General features: G+C 42.2%; 1 protein-coding gene across 8 annotated transcripts in view; it reads left to right on the top strand.

The window, feature by feature from the left end:
- Positions 1 to 6,997: 6,997 nt before the first annotated feature.
- dlgap4a (discs, large homolog-associated protein 4a) overlaps positions 6,998 to 23,290 on the top strand; it is a 90,299-nt gene continuing 74,006 nt past the window's right edge. For 3 of the 8 annotated variants that reach the window (XM_083521353.1, XM_083521352.1, XM_083521354.1), the window contains exon 1: positions 7,033 to 7,542. The gene's annotated coding sequence lies outside the window, so the exon portion shown is untranslated. Of the gene's footprint in view, positions 7,543 to 23,290 lie in introns of all 8 variants that reach the window. The other 5 variants (XM_083521351.1, XM_083521348.1, XM_083521357.1 and 2 more) reach the window with 4 other exon arrangements.

The following is a 23,290-nucleotide window of genomic DNA, read 5'->3' as shown; positions in this document are numbered from 1 at the left end:
GATGGAGAAAGAAGGTTCAGGGTTCATCTACTTATCAATACTGTATTAACGTAGCCATTTCTCTCAAAAAATGTGTTTAGTCTCGTTACAGAGGAACCGCAAAAAGTCATTTTTTCCATCCTAAAGGCATGTGTTTGTGTGCTTTTCTCATCCTTATGCTTTAGAAGTTCATGTGAAGGTTTTCAAGCTGCTACATTTTAGAATTTGTGCCTCATTTGTTCCTTATTTTACACAAACGCTGCTGAACACAAGATTTCTCGCTCGGCGCCTCGAGTGTGTGCTCGGGAAGCTAATGAACCATAAAGTGCTGACCTTCAGGTTAAAAAATGTAGTGGAAATTTATTATAATCCATTTTTACATCGGCTCTGTAAACACGTCTCACAGTTCAAACTTCTTCCAGGAAACAAGCAACTCACGGCTCTTCAGGCAACAACGTCCGGACTTCAATCAGCCTCACACTGCCCCCTTATTCTTCCCTGACTTCAGGTTCCTTGTAGCAGGTACCTTCTCATCACTCTTCACCTCGAAACTTACACAAGGTCAATCATCAGCACCTCTGCTCCCTACTGATTGCTCCATGGTCTCAAAGTAAATGGTGCCTAGTGAGAGTAGCTCAGAGCCGTAGGAATTGTAAAGCTCATTTCACTTTTTTGATGATGAAACAACCTTTCCAGGTTGTTCTTCAGCCTTCAAATGACTTTCAAACAAGTTCCCAAGTTTCTCAGAGTCCCAGCCATACGAAGCAGCCACTTTTGGGCCCTTGAGCAAGGCCCTTAACCCCCATGGGTCCCCAGTTGTCGGAATGGGGATAAAATACTCATGTACTGAATATGGAGTAAGAAAACCGCAATGGATACAGCAAGTAGGATATCAGGCCTCATGACGAGGAAGGAAAAAAATTAAAGAAATTAAAAGTTATAAATAATATTTAATACTGAATATAAGAACATTTCCCCAAACATATTAATTTATACAGTACAGACCAAAAGTTTGGACACACCTTCTCATTCAAAGAGTTGTCTTTATTTTAATGACTATGAAAATTGTAGATTCACACTGAAGGCATCAAGGGCTATTTGACCAAGAAGGAGAGTGATGGGGTGCTGCACCAGATGACCTGGCCTCCACAGTCACCGGACCTGAACTGTAGATCATTTCAGACAACCTTCCTACTGTCAAATCGTCACAATGAGAAACCTTTTCCTCTTCTCAAGGTAATGAGAAAAATAAATGGAGGTATGAATGAAGGTAAATAACATTAAATGAAACTCAGTGGAGTTTGTAGAAGGTCAAAATGGAAAGACATCATATTCATGTGAGAAACCTTTCTGATTTGTAACAAATATTTGTAAAGTCAAATTTAAAATGTAATTATTGAAATGGCACTTTCAAAAAAATGTAATTGACTGAAATAAACGTGTAAATACAGTAACGAAATAGGAGCGTGAACTGCTTTCCGTCTGCGCTTCGAGCTGAATTTTTGACTCTGCTGTTGGAAATCATTAGAGCCTGTGTGAGAAGTGTGTGAAAGCTGTATTTTCTCCCACACACTGCTGCTGGACGCCATGCTGAGAGGCGACTGACCGTGTTATCCTCATCCCTGCTGTGCTGTGTGATGGGGAGGACGATGGGAATAAAACCTCAGTTAGCATGGGAGGGTTTGATCAGTCAGGGGTAGTCATATGTGAGAGAGATAATGTTGTATTCAAAAATAAAAATAAATCTCTCGCAGTTTTTGGGTAATGATCAAGGCAGTCTGTAGAGGGGTAGGTTGGGGAAGGAGGGAAGTGGAGGGGGGGGGGAGGGGTGAATGATGGTGCTGAGTCTTTTTATTACATAGTAGGGTTGTCTTGGGTTTGCAAGGTCAATGCTCCCAATTTCACAGTTATAACTCAGGAACAATAGGGAACATGGAGAACATTTAAAAAAGAGCTATTCACTCTTGATTCATCTCCTATCACAGGAGCTCTGACAGAAATCGGTTTACATTCATGCGCTCGTTCGAATACGTTATTGTTTTGTAATGACGGCTTAAAAGTCATGGTGAAGTGTATTGTTTATTACGGTTGCTGAAGGAGTTTCCAGTGTCAGCACTTGGGAAGAAAGTCAAAGCGGTAACTTCGATCGCTCTTTACAAAACAAAGTACTAAGACAAGAAAGTTTTGCAGAAACGTTAGCGCTACTGCGATCTGATGCAATTCTCTCAACAACGTTGCAATACGTATATGGAATAAAGGTATATGGAAACCTGAGCATATTCAGTATATGCGATGGATATGTGATATATTTTAAAACTAGCATATCTGTTTGTTAATTAGCCTAAATCCAGCTATGGTTTTAGTATAAGCGCAAAAAGGATCGTTAGCAGCTGCTGCTTGTTTAGTGGGTGGAAGTCAGAAATGGGTCTGGCTTTTTTTTTTCTGTGTCTCATTTATCCAAGCCATCTGACGATATTACCACAGGATCTGCCTCCCCATCTCGTTTCACTCCTCTGTGTCTCTGAGGGACATTCAATTTGGATTTTTGCCTGAAAGCCTACTCTTTTAGATAGTAATTTTCCTGCCCTCTTACACTGCGTTTGTTTGGGGATTCTTTCAGGGCTCATCTATGTTGTAGATTAAAAGTCTGGATGAACTTCTGCAGCATTTTGAGCCACAGGATGCTCGTCTGTTGGACCAGACCACACGGACCAGCCTTCGCTCCTCACGTGCATCAATGATCCTCGGCCGCCCACGACCCTGTCACCGGCTCACCACTGTTTCTTCCTTGGATTTTTTTCCATTTTTCCTGCTTCTAACATCAACTTTAAGGACAAAATGTTCACCTGCTGCCTAATAAATAAATCCACACACTAACAGGTGCCATAATAAAGAGATCATCAGCATTAATCACGTCACCGTTTAGAATGTAATAATCTTATAACATTACGACTGATTGGTGTACCTCCATCGATTTCCCAATTCCCTTTTATCCTCCTCCTTCTGACCAAACTGCTCCATACACCACCCCTCTGACCTTACCTGTTACCTTCTGGCTAAAAGACCCGTCGCTTATCCTTCTCTCCCTGGATCAATTTTGCACGCATGCACTATTTACAAGGCAGTGTGAAGTCGGAGGGTAATGGGTTCATGAAACTCCAATCTCAGAAACCTGGATGGGAGCAGAGCAGTTATCAGTGTGGCTTTTCAATCAGGGGCTGAGCCTCGGTTTGCTTCGGCCTGGAATAATTTGGGTCGTGGAATGAAGAGAGGAAACGTCTAGGAGAAAACCTGGATGTGGAAATGCATTATTAAGCAGGTTATTATAAAAAAATAACCACTTTTTTAATCTGCATTCCACGCAGAAGGGTCCAGAAACTCGGTGGAGTCCACAACAAGCTCTAGGTTCAACAATTTCTTCAATTTCTCTCAATATGTCCTAATAAAGCAGGACTGTGGTCTCATATCGGCAAAAAAAAAGATCTCACAGAAAATTGAGCTGAAATCATATTTAAAAGCCCACAATATAAAACCAGGACATTGTCTTTTAATCCAGATTTCTAGTACTACTGAGTTTTATTCCTGAACATCATGTCTCCACCCAACCGAGGAGCTTCATCTGCTTCACTGAATGGTGTGAAATCTTACTGGCGTTTAAACCTCTAAAGACTTACGAAGGTGTGAATTGCTGTGAAACCACCAGGGTAAAAATGCTAAGCCTGGTTTACGATCCCTTACAACGTGTGATCTACGACGCAGTGCGAATTAGTGTTTCAAATGGATCAGCAGCATCGTATGTCTGTGTGGTGTTCTTCAGAGGTGGTCCTGCAGAACTGGCATGCTCACCTGTCCACTATTTGTTTGAGGACAAACATCAAAAATTCTCATTTTCTGGTGGATCCAGAGCCTATTTAGGGATTACATTCAGGGATCTTCAACAAATTCATATCTCAGGAACCATGAAAAAATTTAAATCACAAGAAATATGGTGGATCTTGTTCCAATTCTTTCATTTTTTAAACCAGACGGTAGCCATTGTTGTCTGGAAAAGGACAGATGATGCTTCTCAGATGAGTGAAGAACCACATATCCACTTGCCCTACTTAATTTTAGTGAACCATTTCAAAAGTACTGAAATTCAGCAGGGTTACAGAAAAGAATCGGAAACGGGGTGATACGGCCGAACCACAGTTAATCTTACTACCTCCTTTATCTTCTAACAACAGCGAGTCCCAAAGTCCCAAAGTCTTTTATTCCTCTTATAGCAGAGCACAGCACAGTTCCTAGTAAAATGCTATCATCAATCTCTCTCTTCAACTCGCAGTTTTTTTGGAGTTAATAAAAAGAAAAATGCAGCTTGTTACAAGAGTCACAAAGCACTAATTCTGCACTGACATTGGAGACTCCTTCCATGAATCCATCTTCTATATCACTTATCCTACACCGCATGGAGCCCTCAGCGTATCCAAGGGAACTTATCGTATCACCAGGGTCTAGCACAAGGACATTAGACATTGTGACATGCCACAATGAACAATCTGGAAATGCCAATCGACCTACAACCCATTTCCTGAGGGAGGAAACCTGGAGAACCTTGAGTACACTCTGTAACACATGAGGTAGGATTCAAACCCTGGACCCTAGAGATACGAGGAATGCATGCAACCAAAGAAAACACTTGAGGCTTCTTCCTGTTTCCTCTACTTCCAAGAAAAACCTCACCATACATTATATTCATAAAAGTAAAAAATGATGGGTTCTCCCATAAATGTATTGTTTACGGACCCCAGGTCTCCTCACCTCACCTGCACCAGTACCTGACTTTACTAATACAAATGTCCACGAGCACAATCCAAAATCTAGTGGAGCATCTTACCAGAAGAGTGGAGGGAATTGGGTCTAAATGTGGAATGCGATGCTCAAAAAGCACATACCATACTTATGATCAGGTGTCCACAAACTTTGGGCAATATGGTGTACTTTTTGGACTATATGACATTTGCAGATCTACTCATATTTAGGTCCTGTATATGAACCCATAAATCCTGCACAAAGAAATGTAGACCCTAAGACCCTATCTTTCAAAATCCTGACTGTCCATGCTAATGTTCGCTACAGGCTCTTTGGCTTAGGTACTTTAGACCTCGGGCATGTTGGTGGTGTGACCCCGGCACATCTAGCTTTGTTTCGAGGTTGTGGGAGCTTGTGAGGAGAACGTTTGAGGCATGTGGAGAAGCCGGCTGTTCATCTTTCTCTTGCTCGCCCTGCTGCTTTCAGCTCCCATCTGTGTCAGAGCTGCAATCAAAGCTTTTGATGTTGACCTAAATATATCTCCAAACTCCTCCAGAATATTTGAACTACTTTAGAAGTTCACGCTTTATAAGTATATTTCATTGGAGAGATTTCAAAGATTCGTTCTTGTGACGATCGACTACTGTGTGTGGAGATACCTGCTGCAGACTAAAAAGCAAGTCTGACGAGATGTCTTCAGGTCCACAAGGACTTTGGATTGATTTTAGGACAAATCAAAAAAACCTCATCAAGAGTTTACAGATATTTAGCAAGAATCTTTTTTTTTTTTTTTTTTTTACAATGTTTAGCCCAAAAATCTTCACGGATACTTTGAATGGCTGATTGTTCTCAGCTTCTAAGGTGGTTCCACCTGTATGAAGTTCTCAGTCAGTCCTAAAAAGATCTGCTCGGGTTTGAATAGGTTCTTGAGATCTGATGTGTTCATGAGTTTACTGTATTCCTTTATAATCAGGAGACCTCACTGCGAATGTGTGTGTGTGTGTGTGTGTGTGTGTGTGTGTGTGTGTGTGTGATGTGAGATGTGAAAAGGCTTACAGCTCGCTTCCTCTCAGCGTATTGAGCTATAGGAGCGACCCGGTGCTTTCTGATCGATAATCCATCACAAGCGTGTCACCATTTCAGCTCCAGCTGCTGCTCGCAGCTCAAATCAGGTGATTCGTCCTACAGGTTTCATCATAAACGTGACGGCTGACGGACCGTAGGACGAACGTAACACGTGGATAAATGAAATTCTGAGAAAAATACATCAATTCTGCGACGTTTGCCCAAACGTCATTGTTCTATAATTTCTATTGCTACATATTGTAGCTTCACGTTGCACGTACGGGAATTCATCCCGAGACAATCCGAATTGGGAAACCGAACATGATTTAACGACTCGGAAACAAAGCAAGACTTCGTGAAAACTCTGAGTTTAGAAAGAGTAAATAAATGAGGAAGTAATGATGCGCAAATGAGCCGTCATATGACTCTTACTATCCTTGTTATGAGGACCTCTGGTGGTATGGAGTGGAAGTGTCAGGTGAGCTGGTGACACGTTAGTGTAGTAATTTGTGTATTTTTTCTCTTTTTTTTTTTCTTTTTTTTCCCCTATGTGGTTTTGCAACAGTAACGTATGTCACCAGGTTCGAATAAAAACAAACATTGTTTCCTCTGAACAGTGGATGATGATATATGTCTGCAACTTGAACTCCAAGAAGCATTTAAGTAAATTGGCGATTCCTGAGCCTGGTCATTCTAATAAAAGCGTATCCTCTGCAGCAGAGGTAGCTCTTGGTCTTACTTTGCTGGAACGGTCCTCACGAGCGCCTGTTTCATTATAGAGTTTGATGGATTTGGAGACCATTTGGAGACCTGTGATTTCGAGCTGCTGTTATCGAAAACTATGACGTATTATGACCAATCGAATCGCAGGATTACCCGGGGGCGTGGTTTCAAAAGTCGGAAACTTACATGAGCTAATTAAGTAATCACACTCAGCTGATTGGTCAGGTTCGACTGGTGCTCATTTGTGAAATGACTGTTCAACCGATTTAGCTATATACCGGCGCTTCAGCACTCCTCCATCCGTCTCTCCATTTCTCTCTCTCTCTCTCTCTCTCTCTCTCTCTCTCTCTCTCTCTCTCTCTCTCTCTCTCTCTCTCTCTCCCCCTCCCTCCCCTCAGCAGCAGTATAGAGGCGTCAAAGAGCGGCTCTTTCTCACCGGCGCGCGCGGGCGGAAGCAGGCGGTGACGCTTCCCCGGTAAACAGCGCGCGCGCCTCCAGTCGCAGTCGGTGAGTCACTCGCTCGCGCGCAGTCACCGGCGGCGGACACGAGCGGAATGTAGCGGCGGGATGTGAGCATCAGCGCACCCTCGCACGACCCACGGACCCAGGACGTGTGCAGGATCCAGCGCGCGTCGGTGGGTGAGTGAGTGGCGCGTGCGCGTCCGGCGGAAAATCATCATCATCATCATAATTCTGATAACAAGAAGAAGAGGAAGCTGGGGTGAAAATTCAGCGCGGTGCGTCGGCGCAGAGCTGAAGCGCAACAAGACACACTCTCCTCCTGGGGATTTTAATTTCAACCGGGACCACCGCACACACGACGGCCATCGGCGGCTTCGAACGCGCAGTCCTGAGAATCAACATCGCGCGGGCGCGTGAAATCAGGCGCGTGCGTGCGTGCGCTTTATTTGTCCGGGATGACCGGATGAGGGGAAGGACGCGCGACTGGTCTCGTGCAGCAGGTTCACCGGCGGGCTCCCGCAGGTCTGTCATCAATCCTACATCCAGTATTGCTGCTGGGAAGTTACACATCTGTCTGTCTGTCTGCTATCTATCTATCTATCTATCTATCTATCTATCTATCTATCTATCTATCTATCTATCTCTCTCTCTCTCTCTCTCTCTCTCTCTCTCTCTCTCTCTCTCTCTCTCTCTCTCTCTCTCTCTCTCGGCCTGTCAAAGATCTGCAGTTTACAGATGTTACATTGAAGCAAAAGTCTCTCTCTCTCTCTCTCTCTCTCTCTCTCTCTCTCTGAGTATCTCTATCTCACACACACACACACACACACACACACACACACACACACACACACACACACACGCGCGCGCGCGCGCAGAATGTCAACTAACTGCGCATTACAGCGCGTGCACAGGAAATTGCTCTCCTCCTCTACAACCTTCACCAGAGTCCCGCAGAACCACCAGGGTTAGAATGAGTGAGGGGGCGGGGATTGGGGTGGAGTCAAGGGCGGGGCTAAAGCCGGGCTGGGGGCGGGGCTACCGGTAATAAGGTCTGTTTTGTTTGTGATTAGTGACGTTCAGGGGAGTTTGGGGGTGTGTGGGGTGTGTGTGGGGTGTGTGTCAGGTTACAGTCATGTTGATGAGGACAAATAAAAGCGAAAAGAAAACAGCAGAAACGAATATGATGACGGATGTGACTTATTTGGAGGGGTCATGACCTGTACAACACTATCGTACACACACACACACACACACACACACACACACACACACACACACACACACACACACACACACACACTAGCACTTCTGTCTTTTTGTCTCTCTCTCTCTCTCTCTCTCTCTCTCTCTCTCTCTCTCTCTCTCTCTCTCTCTCTGCATGTGCTGCCCCTGACTCTGACCTGTCTCACCTCAGAGTGTAATGTTTGTGTGACTTACTCACACACTGAGACCTCTCATTTGCGTGAAACAGGCGTGTGTGATCTGTCATGTGGTTCTCCACTGTGTGTGTATGTGTGTGTGTGTGTGTGTGTGTTGGCATAATATCAAACAGGTCACGTACTCCACTACAGCAGAGCTATAATTCACTGACTGAGAATGATATACCGCTCTTTCTCCTCTCTCTCTCTCTCTCTCTCTCTCTCTCTCTCTCTCTCTCTCTCTCTCTCTCTCTCTCTCTCTCTCTCCTCTCTCTCTCATACCACCTTGTTTTCTGTCTCCAGCTCTCTGTCTATTTCTTTTTCCATTTCACTTTCTTTCTACTGCCTCATACTCGATATCGCTCTTTATGGTGCCTCACTCTGTCTCTTTTTTCACCTCTCTCTCTCTCTCTCTCTCTCTCTCTCTCTCTCTCTGTCTCTCTGTCTCTCTGTCTCTTCATCTATCTGTTGTATCTGATGGTCTTCTCTTGGCCCTGGGTCTTGAGCACGGGGATACTGGATTACCAGGGAGGCTGAGACTCAGCGAGGGTTTTATTTATTTATTTTGTTCCTCCATGTGACACGAGCCTCAGCTACTGCTTTCGGATTCCGACTGCCGAAATTAAATGTCGGATTTGTCCGAGGGCAGAAGATTGATGGCTGAGTAACGAATCTAAAGACAGAGCCGTGCAGAATGAGGCGGAATTAAACAGGACGTTCATTTTAGTGGTGGGAATTTCCACAGAAAAATTTCAAAATATTGTTTAAAAATCATCAAGAAAACACCAGATCTCGATATACACTATATGGACAAAAGTATTGTGACACCTGACCTTTCCTGCCTTTTTGTGGTTGTTCTCCAAACTGTAACACAAACCTGGAGGTACACACTTGTACAGGACTTCTTTGGATGCTGTACTTGGAAACCCAAACCAGTTCCAGCATGACAATGCCCCTGTGCACAAAGCCAGCTCTGTGAAGATCTGCTTTACATGGTTTGCAGAGGAAGATCTAACGCTATAGAGCTCTGATCTCGTCCCTACTGAACACCTTTGGGTTAATTGTTAACGCTGACTGCACCCCAGGCCTCCTCACCTTCTCCCCTTCTCCCCTACATCCGTACCTGACTTTACTAACACACTTGTAGCTGAATGAATCTCCTCGAATCTCCACAAAATCTAGTGGATCATCTTTCCAGTGGAATGCGATGCTCAAAAAGCACATACCGTACTTATGATCAGGTGTCCACAAACTTTTGGCAATATGGTGTATATGACATTTGCAGATCTACTCATATTTATACTCATATTTAGTTCCTGTATATGAATTATAAGAGCAAATCAGAACTAAATGTAGAATATGATGCTCAAAAAGCACATACCAAACTTATGACAGGTGGCTGCCAAAATTGTGTAGCTTCTTGAGTTGAGTTCTTCATCCAGTTTGGTCAGAAGGTGATTCGGTTCCTGACAGTCAAAAAAAAAAAATAGCAACCAATTTTTCTTTTTTACATCAAAGTCATGTTTAGGGGTCCAAGCACCAATGTCATGTCAGATTTAATAATGTTTTCTATCAGTGGAACAGCAAGTTACAAAGAGTACAAAACATTTTACAACAAGGACCTTTCAAAATCGTATCTCTGAGTCCAAATTTACACCAAATCCAAAAGGGGCCCAGCAGGTAGCTTTGTTGCCTCAAGTCCTAATTTTAGTCTTGAACTTAGGTTTCCTCCTATTTTTGATGTACATACAGTAGACAGAAATGGTGCACTGATTTACCCATAGGTGTGATCATTTAAAAAATAAACTCCTCCCGTCACTTCTCCTAATCACAACCAGGATGGTATCCAGATACACCATGAAGAGTCAGGACCAGGATGATGATGAATGATTGCATTTTTATATAAAAAAACAACGATATCTCAGTGATATCACGAGAACATTGTCCAGGGATTATAATTTCACAATCTCCACACACACCTTCTTGATCACATTATATAAGATGCTCCTGACCAGGTTTGAGCTTTTCAAACTTGTTGCCTTGACAACAAGTCTGTTTCGAAGCAGGGCAAATCCACTTCCGCTAATTGAGGTGTGAAAAACCGAACCCCTGGTCTCAGATCAGCCTTTAGCTACACCTTAACGGCGTACCATCATTTTTCATTCTTTAGCTTATTGACGTTGTTCTTTTCCATCCGTTCAGCTGCTTATCAGGCCCCTGGTACATCATCCTCGTTTTAAACATCTTTAACGTCTGCTGAGGAAGCATGTTTATCTCAAAACACAGCAGAAAGCATTCGCGGAGGAACGTTGCTCCATCCACATCGATTATAATTACACTTAATCTTCCTCGCCGGAGAAGGCCTGGACGTCCCGGCCGAAATTAATACTGATTTCTCTTCAGACGTAACGCACAAGAAGAGATAAATTGCCCCTGAACAAAAGCGTGAAATTTGAGTCACGACGGCGATAAGTGGATAATCTGTTCTGCTCAGGTACAAACAGCCGGTTTCAATTCTGGATAAATATTCACACAGATGAAAACTTGTTTGGCCAAATTGTTTTATGTCTCTAATAACCAGCGTGTCAGTGCTGTGAAATACTGCCCTCTCCTTGTTTCTATAGTAACAACTTAAACAAATACCTCCAGTGGACACCACCATAAATCATGTGTAATTATTAAGTCAGTTATGTTCAGTTCAGATTTTCAGAAGGAGTCTCCAGTGTTAGGGCTTTGAGTCAAGCTGTTTTGTTCTTCTTCTTTGCGGTTTCTTAGTAAATATCTTTTGATAGCTGCTTTAACGTAAGCGATAACTCGCTCTGTAGTATTGAATGTATCCATAAACAAATTTCCAGATTATTTCATCATTCTTCAGTGGACTTTCCAAAGCCGATTCGTTCGAGACGTGCTGTTATAGAAAAATAATGTTGGCATGGTAACAGTAACCCACTTCCTTACACTCAGTATTTTCCTACAAACAGTTCATCACCAAGTGTTCTATTCCTTTCTCTTATATTCTATCCATCACTTCATTCCTTCAGGAATTTAATATTCACTACACTATTACATCAAACATAACATTACTATATACAACTACCTATTATACTGTATATACTGTAACATTCAACCCTATAATATACAATATGCATTATTATACTTAAACATTACTGTATAATGTGCTATACTATAAAATTGAACACAATTGCATACTATACTATAAATATTCTATAGTATACTATGTTATAATATACTATACTATAAAATGAAACTATACTATGCTATAACTAATCTACACTATATTACATACTATATACTATACTATTTACACTATTCTATTCAATACTGTATACACTTTTTTTTTACTCTATACTATACTATATACTATACTATAACTATTCTATACTATACTATACTATATACCCTATCTTACTCTATACTACACTATATACTATATTCTATACTATATACACTATTCTATACCATACGATATACTATACACATTAGTATACTATACCTTTACTATACTATATACACTATTTTACTCTATACTACACTATACACTATACACTATACTATACTACACTATACACTATACTATACTATTCTGTACTATATACCCCATTCTATTCTATACTATACTATTCTATAATATACACTATACTATATACACTATTCTATACTATACGATATACTATACACGTTACTATATTATACCTATTCTATACTATATACACTACTTTACTCTATACTACACTACATACTATACACTATACTATACTACATACACTATTCTACTTTATACTATACTATACTATACACTATACTATACTATACTATATACTATACACCATACTATATATTATAACTATACTACAACTATTCTATACTATATACACTATACTATACTATACTATACTATACTATACTATACTATACTATACTATATATAACATGTAACCAGTTCTGGACCGTCAGGACTCTGCTTGCCTACACTCTGCCAGAATCCCAATAGACTGTTCTCTTCATTTCATAGCTTTTCTGTGAGGTGCACTTCTGCTAGGAGCAGCATACTGAGTGTCTTAGCATTGGAGTTTCTATCCAATCAGATTCCAGCCGTCACTTCATGTGTTGCTGGGGTCAAAGGTATTTATTTACTTGCGCCTTTACAGTCAGCACCTTGATGCCTATCATTTATGCTGTTGCTTTAACCAGTCACCCAATTCAATTATGTTTGCATTTTCATGTCTTTTGATTGGATGGTCAGAGAGCGCACTAGTCAGAGCTCGCAACCCGCATCTGCACAAGCTCAAATATATTTGTGTGGATTTAATAGCTGTTTTTTCATTCCACATATATACTTTATACGTAAACATATATTTATGACTTTGAGTCAAGTAGGCATTTGATATATATTTAAAATCCACTCCCACATTGTTTTTTTTTTTCCTTATAGATTTTTCAAGCTTTGGATATTTGCCTAAGGTAATGTGGTATGATGTCTTCAAGGCTGATTGGTCTAAGTGAATCCAGAGGAACAGCAGAACTAAAACAGGGTTGTGATTGTAATTTGTGAAGGCTGTAGCTACTGTTGGTTGCTGTTGTCCCTGATGAACCAGAAAACAGTAATAATGCTAATGATAAAAAACATCCTGGATCAATGAGAGATCGATGTTTTAGGGCAGAACAGAAGACGAGTTAAATGAGGGAAAACTGGCTGTAATTACCAGAGCGTGCTGAAGCTCAGGAATCGATTATTTATTGCAAGAAAACGGCCTGTGGAGCCGATGAGGTGAAGCCGATGTTTACTTTTGGGGTGTTGGAGTAAAGCGGATGAATAGATGGAAGGATGGATGGATGGATGGATGGACATGTTTAAGCCCAATCCTTCGCTCAGCAATTAGGTGATCTTTCTGCTCTCCAGTGTGAAATTGGTGCCATCCAGTTCCAGCTCCAGTCACCTTCCTTGTAACAACAAGGGCTCATGAGCAAAACACAAATTTGCACTAATATTTGGCTCAATGTTTTGGCAACTTTGCAAAAAAAAAAAAAAAACATCTCAAGTATCACTCGGTGGGTTTTGAGGAATTGGCAGCGTGCCGGACTCTGAATCATGACTGTATCGCTGTTTCACTTTTATTTACTAACAAATAAACCAGATGCGATTCATTTTCACAAATGTTTCACTCCTCCTGCACTGCAAATACAACTTTTTATTTTAGTGACACAACATGCTTTTTTTATCCATTTATAATTACATCGAATGTCTGCAAACCAGTTAGTTCCTGTTCTTTCTAACATTCAACCAGTTATAACATGGAAAGGTGGCAGCTAAGTGATTAAGACATTGGACTTTGGACCGAATTGTGACCATTTTAAATTCTCACCACACCAAGCTGCCACCCTTGGGCCCCTGTGCGAGGCCCTTAACCCCATAGCTGCACAGTTGTATGAAAGAGATAAATGTAAGTCGCTTTGGATAAGCGTGTCTGCCAAACGCCATAAATAATGAAGATGTCATAAACGGTCGCTCTCTTTCACCTTTTTCACCGTTTATATTATTCCCTTTCTTGAAAACTTCATTAGTTTAATGGCGTAATCTCCTCACGTCAAGAGAACATCTGGCTGGTTTCAAGCGCTCGCACTGGAGACTCCTTCCATAAATGAGCACAAAAACCCTTACAGAAAACTTTACCACATCAACAGTTTCTCACAGTTGTTACTATGGAGATGGGAATATGTCGGAATGGACCATGTGCAGCTGCGTTGGTGACTACTATTAGTGAAGTCAAACTGAAATTATGAAAAGGAATTTCTCTCGGTTTGCACTGAAACATCTTCCTGAATGTTTTGGCCCCGCCCCCAGCCCCATACCCACAATTTCTCGATCACACGGGACCTCAAGTGTGCGGATGTTAATTGGGTTGCGGATCGTTGTTAGCGCTCTGACAGGAGGCTACACGTGCTGCTCCAGCTTTTTAAATGCCACCATCACTCGGGGACTGGATCTGCCTTCCTCTTCTCAAATATTATCAGCGGATTTGCTTGGTTTGCTGCGACACATTAAGCCGTGCGGATCGCCAAACCTCGCAGGACGTTTCGCGTTCACACTGGTGCTTCACACAATGTTCTGTTTCTGTGTTTTATTCTAAATGTTCCTGTATGTGATGTTCCTGTATGTCTGCCATGTGCTTGCTAATGTAAAAACATGAACACAAGCATGCGTAATACATAATACACAATACACGTAAGTTCACAGCGATGTATGTTTAGCGCGTTGAAACCTTCAATCCAAGTCAAATCAAGGATCTTACACTCCACACAAAACATCTTCTTATTCCAGATCAGAGTCGGACAGTAGGGAAGTAATTTGTTACTGCAATTAAGTAGCTTTTTCGCATATCTTTCGCATTTCAATTTGCCGTATTTCCATCGGGGGAGACTTTTATTTTAACAAAGTAAAACAACTACAATTAAAACTACATTTTTTGCGAAATCAGTCGTTTCTTTTTTTTTTTTTATGAGGATAAAAACGAAACTGGTGAAACACCAATCAGGATCGAGCGCTCGCTCTGTTTTAAACTCGCTCTGATCGGCGCTTGGTGTATCTACTGATCACCAACATACAGTTCAGCATCTGTTCAACATCAAGCAGAACATTTAGAGAGGAATAAATGATGAAGAATCTCCAGACTCGAACTCGCCACCACACACGTGGCCTTTTCGCATGATGTTCAGCAAAAGAGTCAGCGGACTCGTGCCGTCAGACACACAGTCACTCTGTACATCCACGGTGAGAGGAAAAGCATGTCAGAAAGCAGCAGAACAGCTGGACGTGGTGAATACAGAGGGCTGGTGATTGTGGTGTACAGTTTTAATCCAATGATATCGGTTTTCTGTACCACAATGTACCACAGTATAATCCTGACTGAGCTCTGTGTACAAACTCAGTGTGTGTGTGTGTGTGTGTGTGTGTGTGTGTGTGTGTGTGTGTGTCAGACAAGAATCTTCACTCATTCCGCTATCTGAAGCAGAGATAACGCGCTCAGCGCTCGGTGCTGACGGGAAGCGCGAGGACTCCGTGGGCTTCACACTTCACACACAATAGCATGATTCAGCGGTGGACATATTATACAGTACCATACAAAGAGCAAACACAATCACCATTACTGCATGCTGAACATCCTGAGTAGTATCTCTCACACACACACACACACACACACACACACACACACACACACACACATGTCCATGCCAAGATTCAGGAGCAATCTCTTGTGATGATAGACGTATACAAAAGTAACGCTTCCTTATACGGTTTATGGCGGGAAGTTTCCTGAGATCTTCTGCTTCATTCTGTAAAGCTTATTGTGTGTGTGTGTGCGTGTGTGTGTGTGTTTGTGGAGGGAGGAAGAGATGTAATGAGACAAACCACAATTTAATATAACTATCTACGTCCCAAAAAGGGTTTTTTTGCCAGAAAAGCCACAACGCTTTTCCCGTTGTTGAATCGATCATAGCATGTTTTGGATCACCGCAGCACCACCGCTTGACGTCCCTCCTGATTTGTGAAACCTCCAAGCAGCCAGGAGCAACAACAAGAACATCACGAGGCTCCGACATTCTCCAGAGGCACAACCAAATCAGGGGCATCACCTCAGCCCTCAGGATCTTCCCCTGATCGCTGCTCAAACCTGCTTCCTGTTTGTCCACCTGCTGCTTGTAATTAGCCTCAATGGTGTTTTATTGACCCGTGTGTGTGTTTGTGTGTGTGTGTGTGTGTTTGTGTATTTGGTTCAGCCATTTGCAATTTGCAATAATTCATCACTACAAGGTTGTAACTTGAATCCTGGGATTTTCAGCTACAGGTCAAAAATATTTGGACGCTTTTCCAGCTATATGTGGTTCTTTCACAAACTGTTGCCTCAAAGTCGAAGGCACACAATTGTAACAGAAGTCTTTGGATGTGCTACAACGGAATTTTCCTTTCACCTGGATCAACTAGGAGACCCAATCCTGTTCCAGCATGACAATGCTCCTGTGCACAAAGCCAGCTCCGGGAAGATCTGCTTTCCATGGGTTGAATGTGTGTGGAAGATCTCCTGCTATGAAGCTCTGAACACCTTTGGGATGAATGTGAACACTGAATGCACCCCAGGCCTCCTCACCTCACCTACCTGACTTTTTTAACACACTTGTGGCTGAATGAATCTCCACAAATCTTCACAAAAACTAGCGGAACATCTCTTACATTGTGCTTAGAACATTTTGTGTGTGGTTTTGTGGGTAACTGATAAAATTCGAATCTACATTTTCCTGAAACTGCAGGACACTGAGGGTCTTTTCCCCTCAGGATTGCACTCCTGATCCCGAGTGTGTGAGAATACGAGTGGAATGACGCTTCCTCCGTCCCCAGTCCTTCCACTGACCACTGCGTCGCTGCCTCGTCTTCTGTCACGTGAGGAACTTAACGGCAAGCTGCCGCCAGGACGCTAAAATATGCCGTTCCATATGATCCCTCTCCTCCCCTGAAACAGCCCTGGAGAAACGCCAGCAGTGTTTAGCAGCCAGCTGTTGATAAAAAACAGGGCTCAAGAAGATTGTAGTGAAAGCAGGCTAGAAGCTAATCAGTCATCGGGCGCAGTACAAACGCGTCTTTAGAAGTTGACGTTCTGCTCGGAACAAGTTAACATTAATAAGCAAACTGATTAACGCACAGATGGACAAAATGGCTGCCCAGAGAACTGTAATTAATGTTAGCTGTAGGATCAGTTGTAGGTTTCAAAACATTTATTTCTACACTCGGATGATGAGAAGATTTGATGCATTAATGGAGAAAAAGTGGGTAAATAATCACTTACTAATCTCTGAATCGATATCTATGAACTAATAATGAGTCCGCGCTTGCGCTAATCCCCAACTAACAAAGCGCTAACCTTAACCACGATTTTACCAATTCTTCATTCTTAAGTTATATATTTTTTTTATAGGAAATAATTATTGTAATGGATTTTGCTACAAACACCATTAAAAACCATCAGTTGTTATACATTACATCCATCCCCAAATACCAAGTTTCCATTACGTAGTGCTGGGGTCCCCAAATTTCTTTTTTTGTGAGAGCTTTTTTTCATATATTTGCTATTGAAAATCAAAACATTTACGTGCATGTGCGTATGGAAATAAATATGAATATCTTTATTAATAAACCAAATTTTATCATTAATTAACTAGAAATAATACATATAATATAGCGCTCTCCGTGTAGCGCGCAGTCTCACTTAAAAACATACAGCACGCAGTGTCAGTGATTCGCCTCTAGAGGCCGCTCTTGTGATAACAGCGGTTCGAAAGCCGGAAAAACTATCGAAATGGATTATTGTTCCATCAACTATCTGTGCCTCGACTTCTATTAATAACTAAGAGAAATTGTAGTTTGAAAGCCAAATTTTATCAAATCCAGATGTGATATGAGTAAAACATATTTAAAATTACAGCAAATTAAAATATTTCTCTGCCATTGTTCAGAGGGTCGACGTAGTGCATTTGTGCACGTCATTACCATAAACCAAAGAATGTCATTACTATACATTCATTACATTATTATCACAATCAGGGCAAAAAAAAAAAAGTATGTTCTTATGCTAAATTTCCGGTTTGTTTAGCAGCGATAGCAGAGTAGCCCAGGCGTACAGTACGCAGGTATTATTTACATCCAGCAGTTAATTATGGGGAAACGTCCTTCAGGGAGGATAATGATGTGTTTTCAGTGGCGATTAAATAAAAAAAATACTAACAATACCACTGAGAAGAAATAACCCTGCCCTGCAAACTGTGGGCTCGTGGAGCCCTTTGGGAGAAGCTTCACTCGTTAAGACGAGAATGAAAATGCATGAACGTTTTCTCACGAGGCGTTTGCCTGAACTCCGCCGCAGCACCAAACAAAAATAGAGGCGCTAATGTGAAAGATCAGGCGAGGACACGGCGCACCACACTGTAAAGTAGAAACGGCAGCTCCGCATATCCAAGCTGACAAAGATCACATCAAATGTTTTTAATATCTATTTTAAAAGGTTAGCGTTGTCCACTGAGGTCTAATCTCTCGCTCTCTCTGGTGTAGGGGAGTGTGTGTGTGTGTTAAGTGTAGTGTTGTGTGTGTGTGTGTGTGTGTAGTGAAGTGTAGTGCGTGTGTAGTGAAGTGTAGTGTGTGTGTGTGTGTGTGTGTGTAGTTAGGTGTAGTGTAGTGTGTGTGTGTGTGTAGTGAGGTGTAGTGCGTGTGTGTGTGTGTGTGTGTGGTGAAGTGCAGTGCGTGTGTGTGTGTAGTGAAGTGTAGTGCGTGTGTGTGTGTGTGTGTGTGCGTGTGTGTGTGTAGTTAGGTGTAGTGTAGTGTGTGTGTGTGCGTGTGTGTAGTTAGGTGTAGTGTGTGTGTGTGTAGTGTAGTGCGTGCGTGTGTGTGTGTGTATGTAGTTAGGTGTAGTGTAGTGTGTGTGTGTGTGTGTGTGTGTGTGTGTAGTGAAGTGTGTGTGTGTGTAGTAAAGTGCAGTGCGTGTGTGTGTGTGTAGTGAAGTGTGGTGCGTGTGTGTGCACGTGTGTGTGTGTGTGTGTGTGTGTGTGTGTGTGTAGTTAGGTGTAGTGTGTATGTGTGTAGTTAGGTGTAGTTAGGTGTAGTGTAGTGTGTGTGTGTGTGTGTGAGTGTAGTTAGGTGTAGTGTGTGTGTGTAGTGTAGTGCGTGCGTGTGTGTGTGTGTGTGTAGTGTAGTGTGTGTGTGTGTGTGTGTGTGTGTGTGTGTGTGTGTGTGTGTGTGTAGTTAGGTGTAGTGTGTGTGTGTGTGTGTGTGTGTGTGTGTAGTGAAGTGCGTGTGTGTGTGTAGTGAAGTGCAGTGCGCGTGTGTGTGTGTAGTGAAGTGTAGTGCGTGTGTGTGTGTGTGTGTGTGTGTGTGTATAGTTAGGTGTAGTGTGTATGTGTGTAGTTAGGTGTAGTTAGGTGTAGTGTAGTGCGTGTGTGTGTGTGTGTGTGTGTGTGTGTGTGTATAGTTAGGTGTAGTGTGTATGTGTGTAGTTAGGTGTAGTTAGGTGTAGTGTAGTGTGTGTGTGTGTGTGAGTGTAGTGTGTGTGTGTGTGTGCGTGTGTGTAGTTTTAGACAGCAACTTATCTTTTAAAAATCACATCAATCAAGTTACAAAAACAGCCTTCTTTCACCTTAGAAATATTTCTAAGCTAAGAAATATCTTATCTATATCTGATGCAGAGAAGCTCGTCCATGCGTTTATGACCTCTAGAATAGACTACTGTAATGCATTACTAGGTGGATGTCCTGCATCATTAATAAACAAGCTTCAGTTAGTTCAGAATGCCGCAGCAAGAGTTCTTACTAGGTCAAGAAAATACGATCATATAACCCCAATCTTATCGTCCCTACATTGGCTTCCTATTAAGTTTCGAATAGACTTTAAACTACTGCTACTCACTTATAAAGCACTAAATGGTTTGGCTCCCATGTATCTATCCAGTCTTTTAACACGCTACAATCCGTCACGCTCCCTGAGATCTCAAAACTCTGGGCTTCTAGTAGTTCCTAGAATAGCAAAGTCCACTAAAGGCGGTAGAGCATTTTCACATTTAGCTCCTAAACTCTGGAATAGTCTTCCTGACAGTGTTCGGGGTTCAGATACACTCTCCCAGTTTAAGTGCAGATTAAAAACATATCTTTTTAGCAAAGCCTACACATAACACACATCACACACATCACATCACAACCTTGTGCTCCAGAACATCTGATCACATGCACATTATCAACTTGTGCTGTTAATATCATGAACAGCAGCTACGCTAATTCCTCTCCACTGCTTCTCTTTCTCTCCCCATCCCGAGGCATCCTGAGGTTTGGCCAGCTCCAGTCACGTCCCACCTCGTGAAGATTATGGACCTATGGATGATCATGGAGAAGTAGATGCCGAGTGTTTAAAGGCCCTGGCATGGAGAAGCTGATGCTGGATCTATGATGATCACAAATTGTTCTGTATTGTTGAAAGATTTATGACCAAACTTTTGATGTCACCCATATGAGGATGGGTTCCCCTTTGAGTCTGGTTCCTCTCAAGGTTTCTTCCTCATATCATCTAAGGGAGTTTTTCCTTGCCACTGTCGCCACGGCTGCTCATCAGGGACAAACGCACACCATTCACCTTCACTGTTGTTTTCTGTAAAGCTGCTTTGAGACAATGTCTGTTGTGAAAAGCGCTATACAAATAAACTTGACTTGACTTGACTAGTTAGGTGTAGTTAGGTGTAGTGTAGTGTGTGTGTGTGTGTGTGTGTGTGTGTGTAGTTAGGTGTAGTGTGTGTGTGTGTGTGTGTGTGTGTGTGTAGTGAAGTGCGTGTGTGTGTGTAGTGAAGTGCAGTGCGTGTGTGTGTGTGTGTAGTGAAGTGTAGTGCGTGTGTGTGCGTGTGTGTGTGTGTGTGTGTAGTTAGGTGTAGTGTGTATGTGTGTAGTTAGGTGTAGTTAGGTGTAGTGTAGTGTGTGTGTGTGTGTGTGTGTGTGTGAGTGTAGTGCGTGTGTGTGTGTGTAGTTAGGTGTAGTGTAGTGTGTGTGTGTGTGTGCGTGTGTGTAGTTAGGTGTAGTGTAGTGTGTGTGTGTGTGTGTGTGTGTGTGTGTGTGTGTGTGTGTGTGTGTAGTGTAGGGAGCACCGCCGCTGGGGACGAAGGCTTTATTTCATATAAGTGTCATGTGATCTCTGTTTGTGGAAGTGCTTATGAGATTCCTCTCCTGAACACAACACAGAGACTCTCGGGAAGAATCAATAGAGCGCTTATCAAATCTGTGCATCTGTGCTAATGATTTGTGTGACGTGTATACGTGCACATGCACACACACACACACACACACACACACACACACACACACACACACAGACGGTCTCAGAAGCATCGTATGGCTGTATATCACATCCGCTGTAAGCTCTGGAGCAGACCGCTGGCCTCGGGAAAAACAGATCCGTGTCTTACAAGCTGCCCATCTAATTTAATTATCAGCCGCTTCAGCCATCCATAACAACAAGCATCAGAAAATCCACATCTTTATCTGGATACCACTGCAGTCACCACAGTAACACAACGCAGCATGTGTGATGGCTACCTGGGCACACATGACGGTAGGATGCATTATGGGAAGAAGGCAAGCCGGTGGTGGACGTGCAATGCTTTAGGCAATGTTCTGCTCAGCAACCTTGGGTCCAGCCATCCATGTGAATGCTACTTTGACACGTACCACCTACCTTAGCATTGTTGCAGACCATGTACACCCTTCAATTGGTATTCCGTTATAGCTGCTGCCGCTTTCAGCAGGATAAAGTGCCCTGCCACAAAGCAAAAATGGTTCAGGAATGGTTTGAGGAGCACAACGAGTTTAAGGTGTTGACATGGCCTCCAGATCTCAATCCACTCGTGCATCTGTGGGATGTGCTGGACAAACAAGTCAGATCCATGGAGAACCCACCTCGCATCTTACAGGATTAAAGGATCTGCTGCTAACATCTTGGTGCCAGATACCACAGCACACCTTCAGGGGTTTAGTGGAGTCCACGTATCGATGGGTCAGAGGTGTTTTGGCAGCAAAAGGAGGAACAACACAGCAGGTCATAATGTTATGGCAGATCGGTGTAAAGTACGCAGAATACAGGCTTCGTCACGGCATCGATTCACTGTTTCAGTCCTGAAGTTCTGAATGTAATCATGTCTTGAGCATCTGGGGGTGACTACATGAAAAACAAAATGACGTGTTCGGAGCGAAGGTGCGATCTCCTCATCGAACTCAGCACTGTTAGGGAGGCTACGTGTGAATTAATTACACATTCAGCATTTTAATTACACCGAGGCGCAACCCCAAGGCCATCCTGACCTTTTTTTACACCAGGATTAGTAGGAAGCGTCGTGATCCGCACGTTTGCTCTTATTATAAGATTCACTCTTCGGGGAAGATGTTCCACTAGATTTCGTGGAGATTTGTGGAGATTCATTCAGCCACAGGGGTGTAAGTAAAGTCAGGTACTCTATAGCAGGAGATCTTCCACACACATCCAATCCATGGAAAGTAGATCTTCATGGAGCTGGCTTTGTGTCTCCTCGTTCAAGTGAATAGAAAATGTCATGTTACAGCATCCAAAAAACGTCCTAATACTTTTGTCCAAATCGTGTGTATTCGCATCGAACTATATTCTAAAACGCTTACTGTGAAAAAGGTTTAATGGGAAAAGACGGAGTTTTTACAAGACCAAACTCAGTAAACACATTAATAATAAAGCACACTACATGTACAGACAATCAGATGAGTCCAGAATACGAACTTAATGTGATTAATTACATGTTAAGTATTTGACTCCTATAGAAAACTGTTACGGAAAAAAGCTTAACGTGGATCAATGGGAAGACAGGGTTTAAAAAACTGCATATTATCGAGTTAAGTAACGATTTTCAGGTTAAGTGTTTTAGAATGGTCCCAGCATTAACCCTGTGGTTTGCAGCTGCACGACTGTCAGGACGGCCTGTGTATATTATTCAGCACTTTCTGACCAATCGCAATCCAGAATGTGGAATTAAAGCAATATTTACAGTGTAGTACATGGCATCACATATGTTCAGAAGTAGTTTGGTTAGAAAGCGCTAATAATTTCACTTCCCAATGTAATAAGCGCCAATTTTCACACGTTCTTAAAGATGCGATCAAACCCAGTAATTGCATGTGATTAAATACAAAATAAATGATTAAATATGAGCTATTTTTGCTTTTAAATGCAACAATGTATGGATAATATATACACACTACAGTAGGAGTTATTCTTTTCTTTCTCCTTCCCGGCG

Source organism: Silurus aristotelis (assembly GCF_946808225.1).
Source record: "Silurus aristotelis genome assembly, chromosome: 19".
Classification (NCBI taxonomy): domain Eukaryota; kingdom Metazoa; phylum Chordata; class Actinopteri; order Siluriformes; family Siluridae; genus Silurus; species Silurus aristotelis.
Note: the sequence above shows the minus strand (reverse complement) of the source record. Positions and strands in the feature narration are given on the sequence as shown.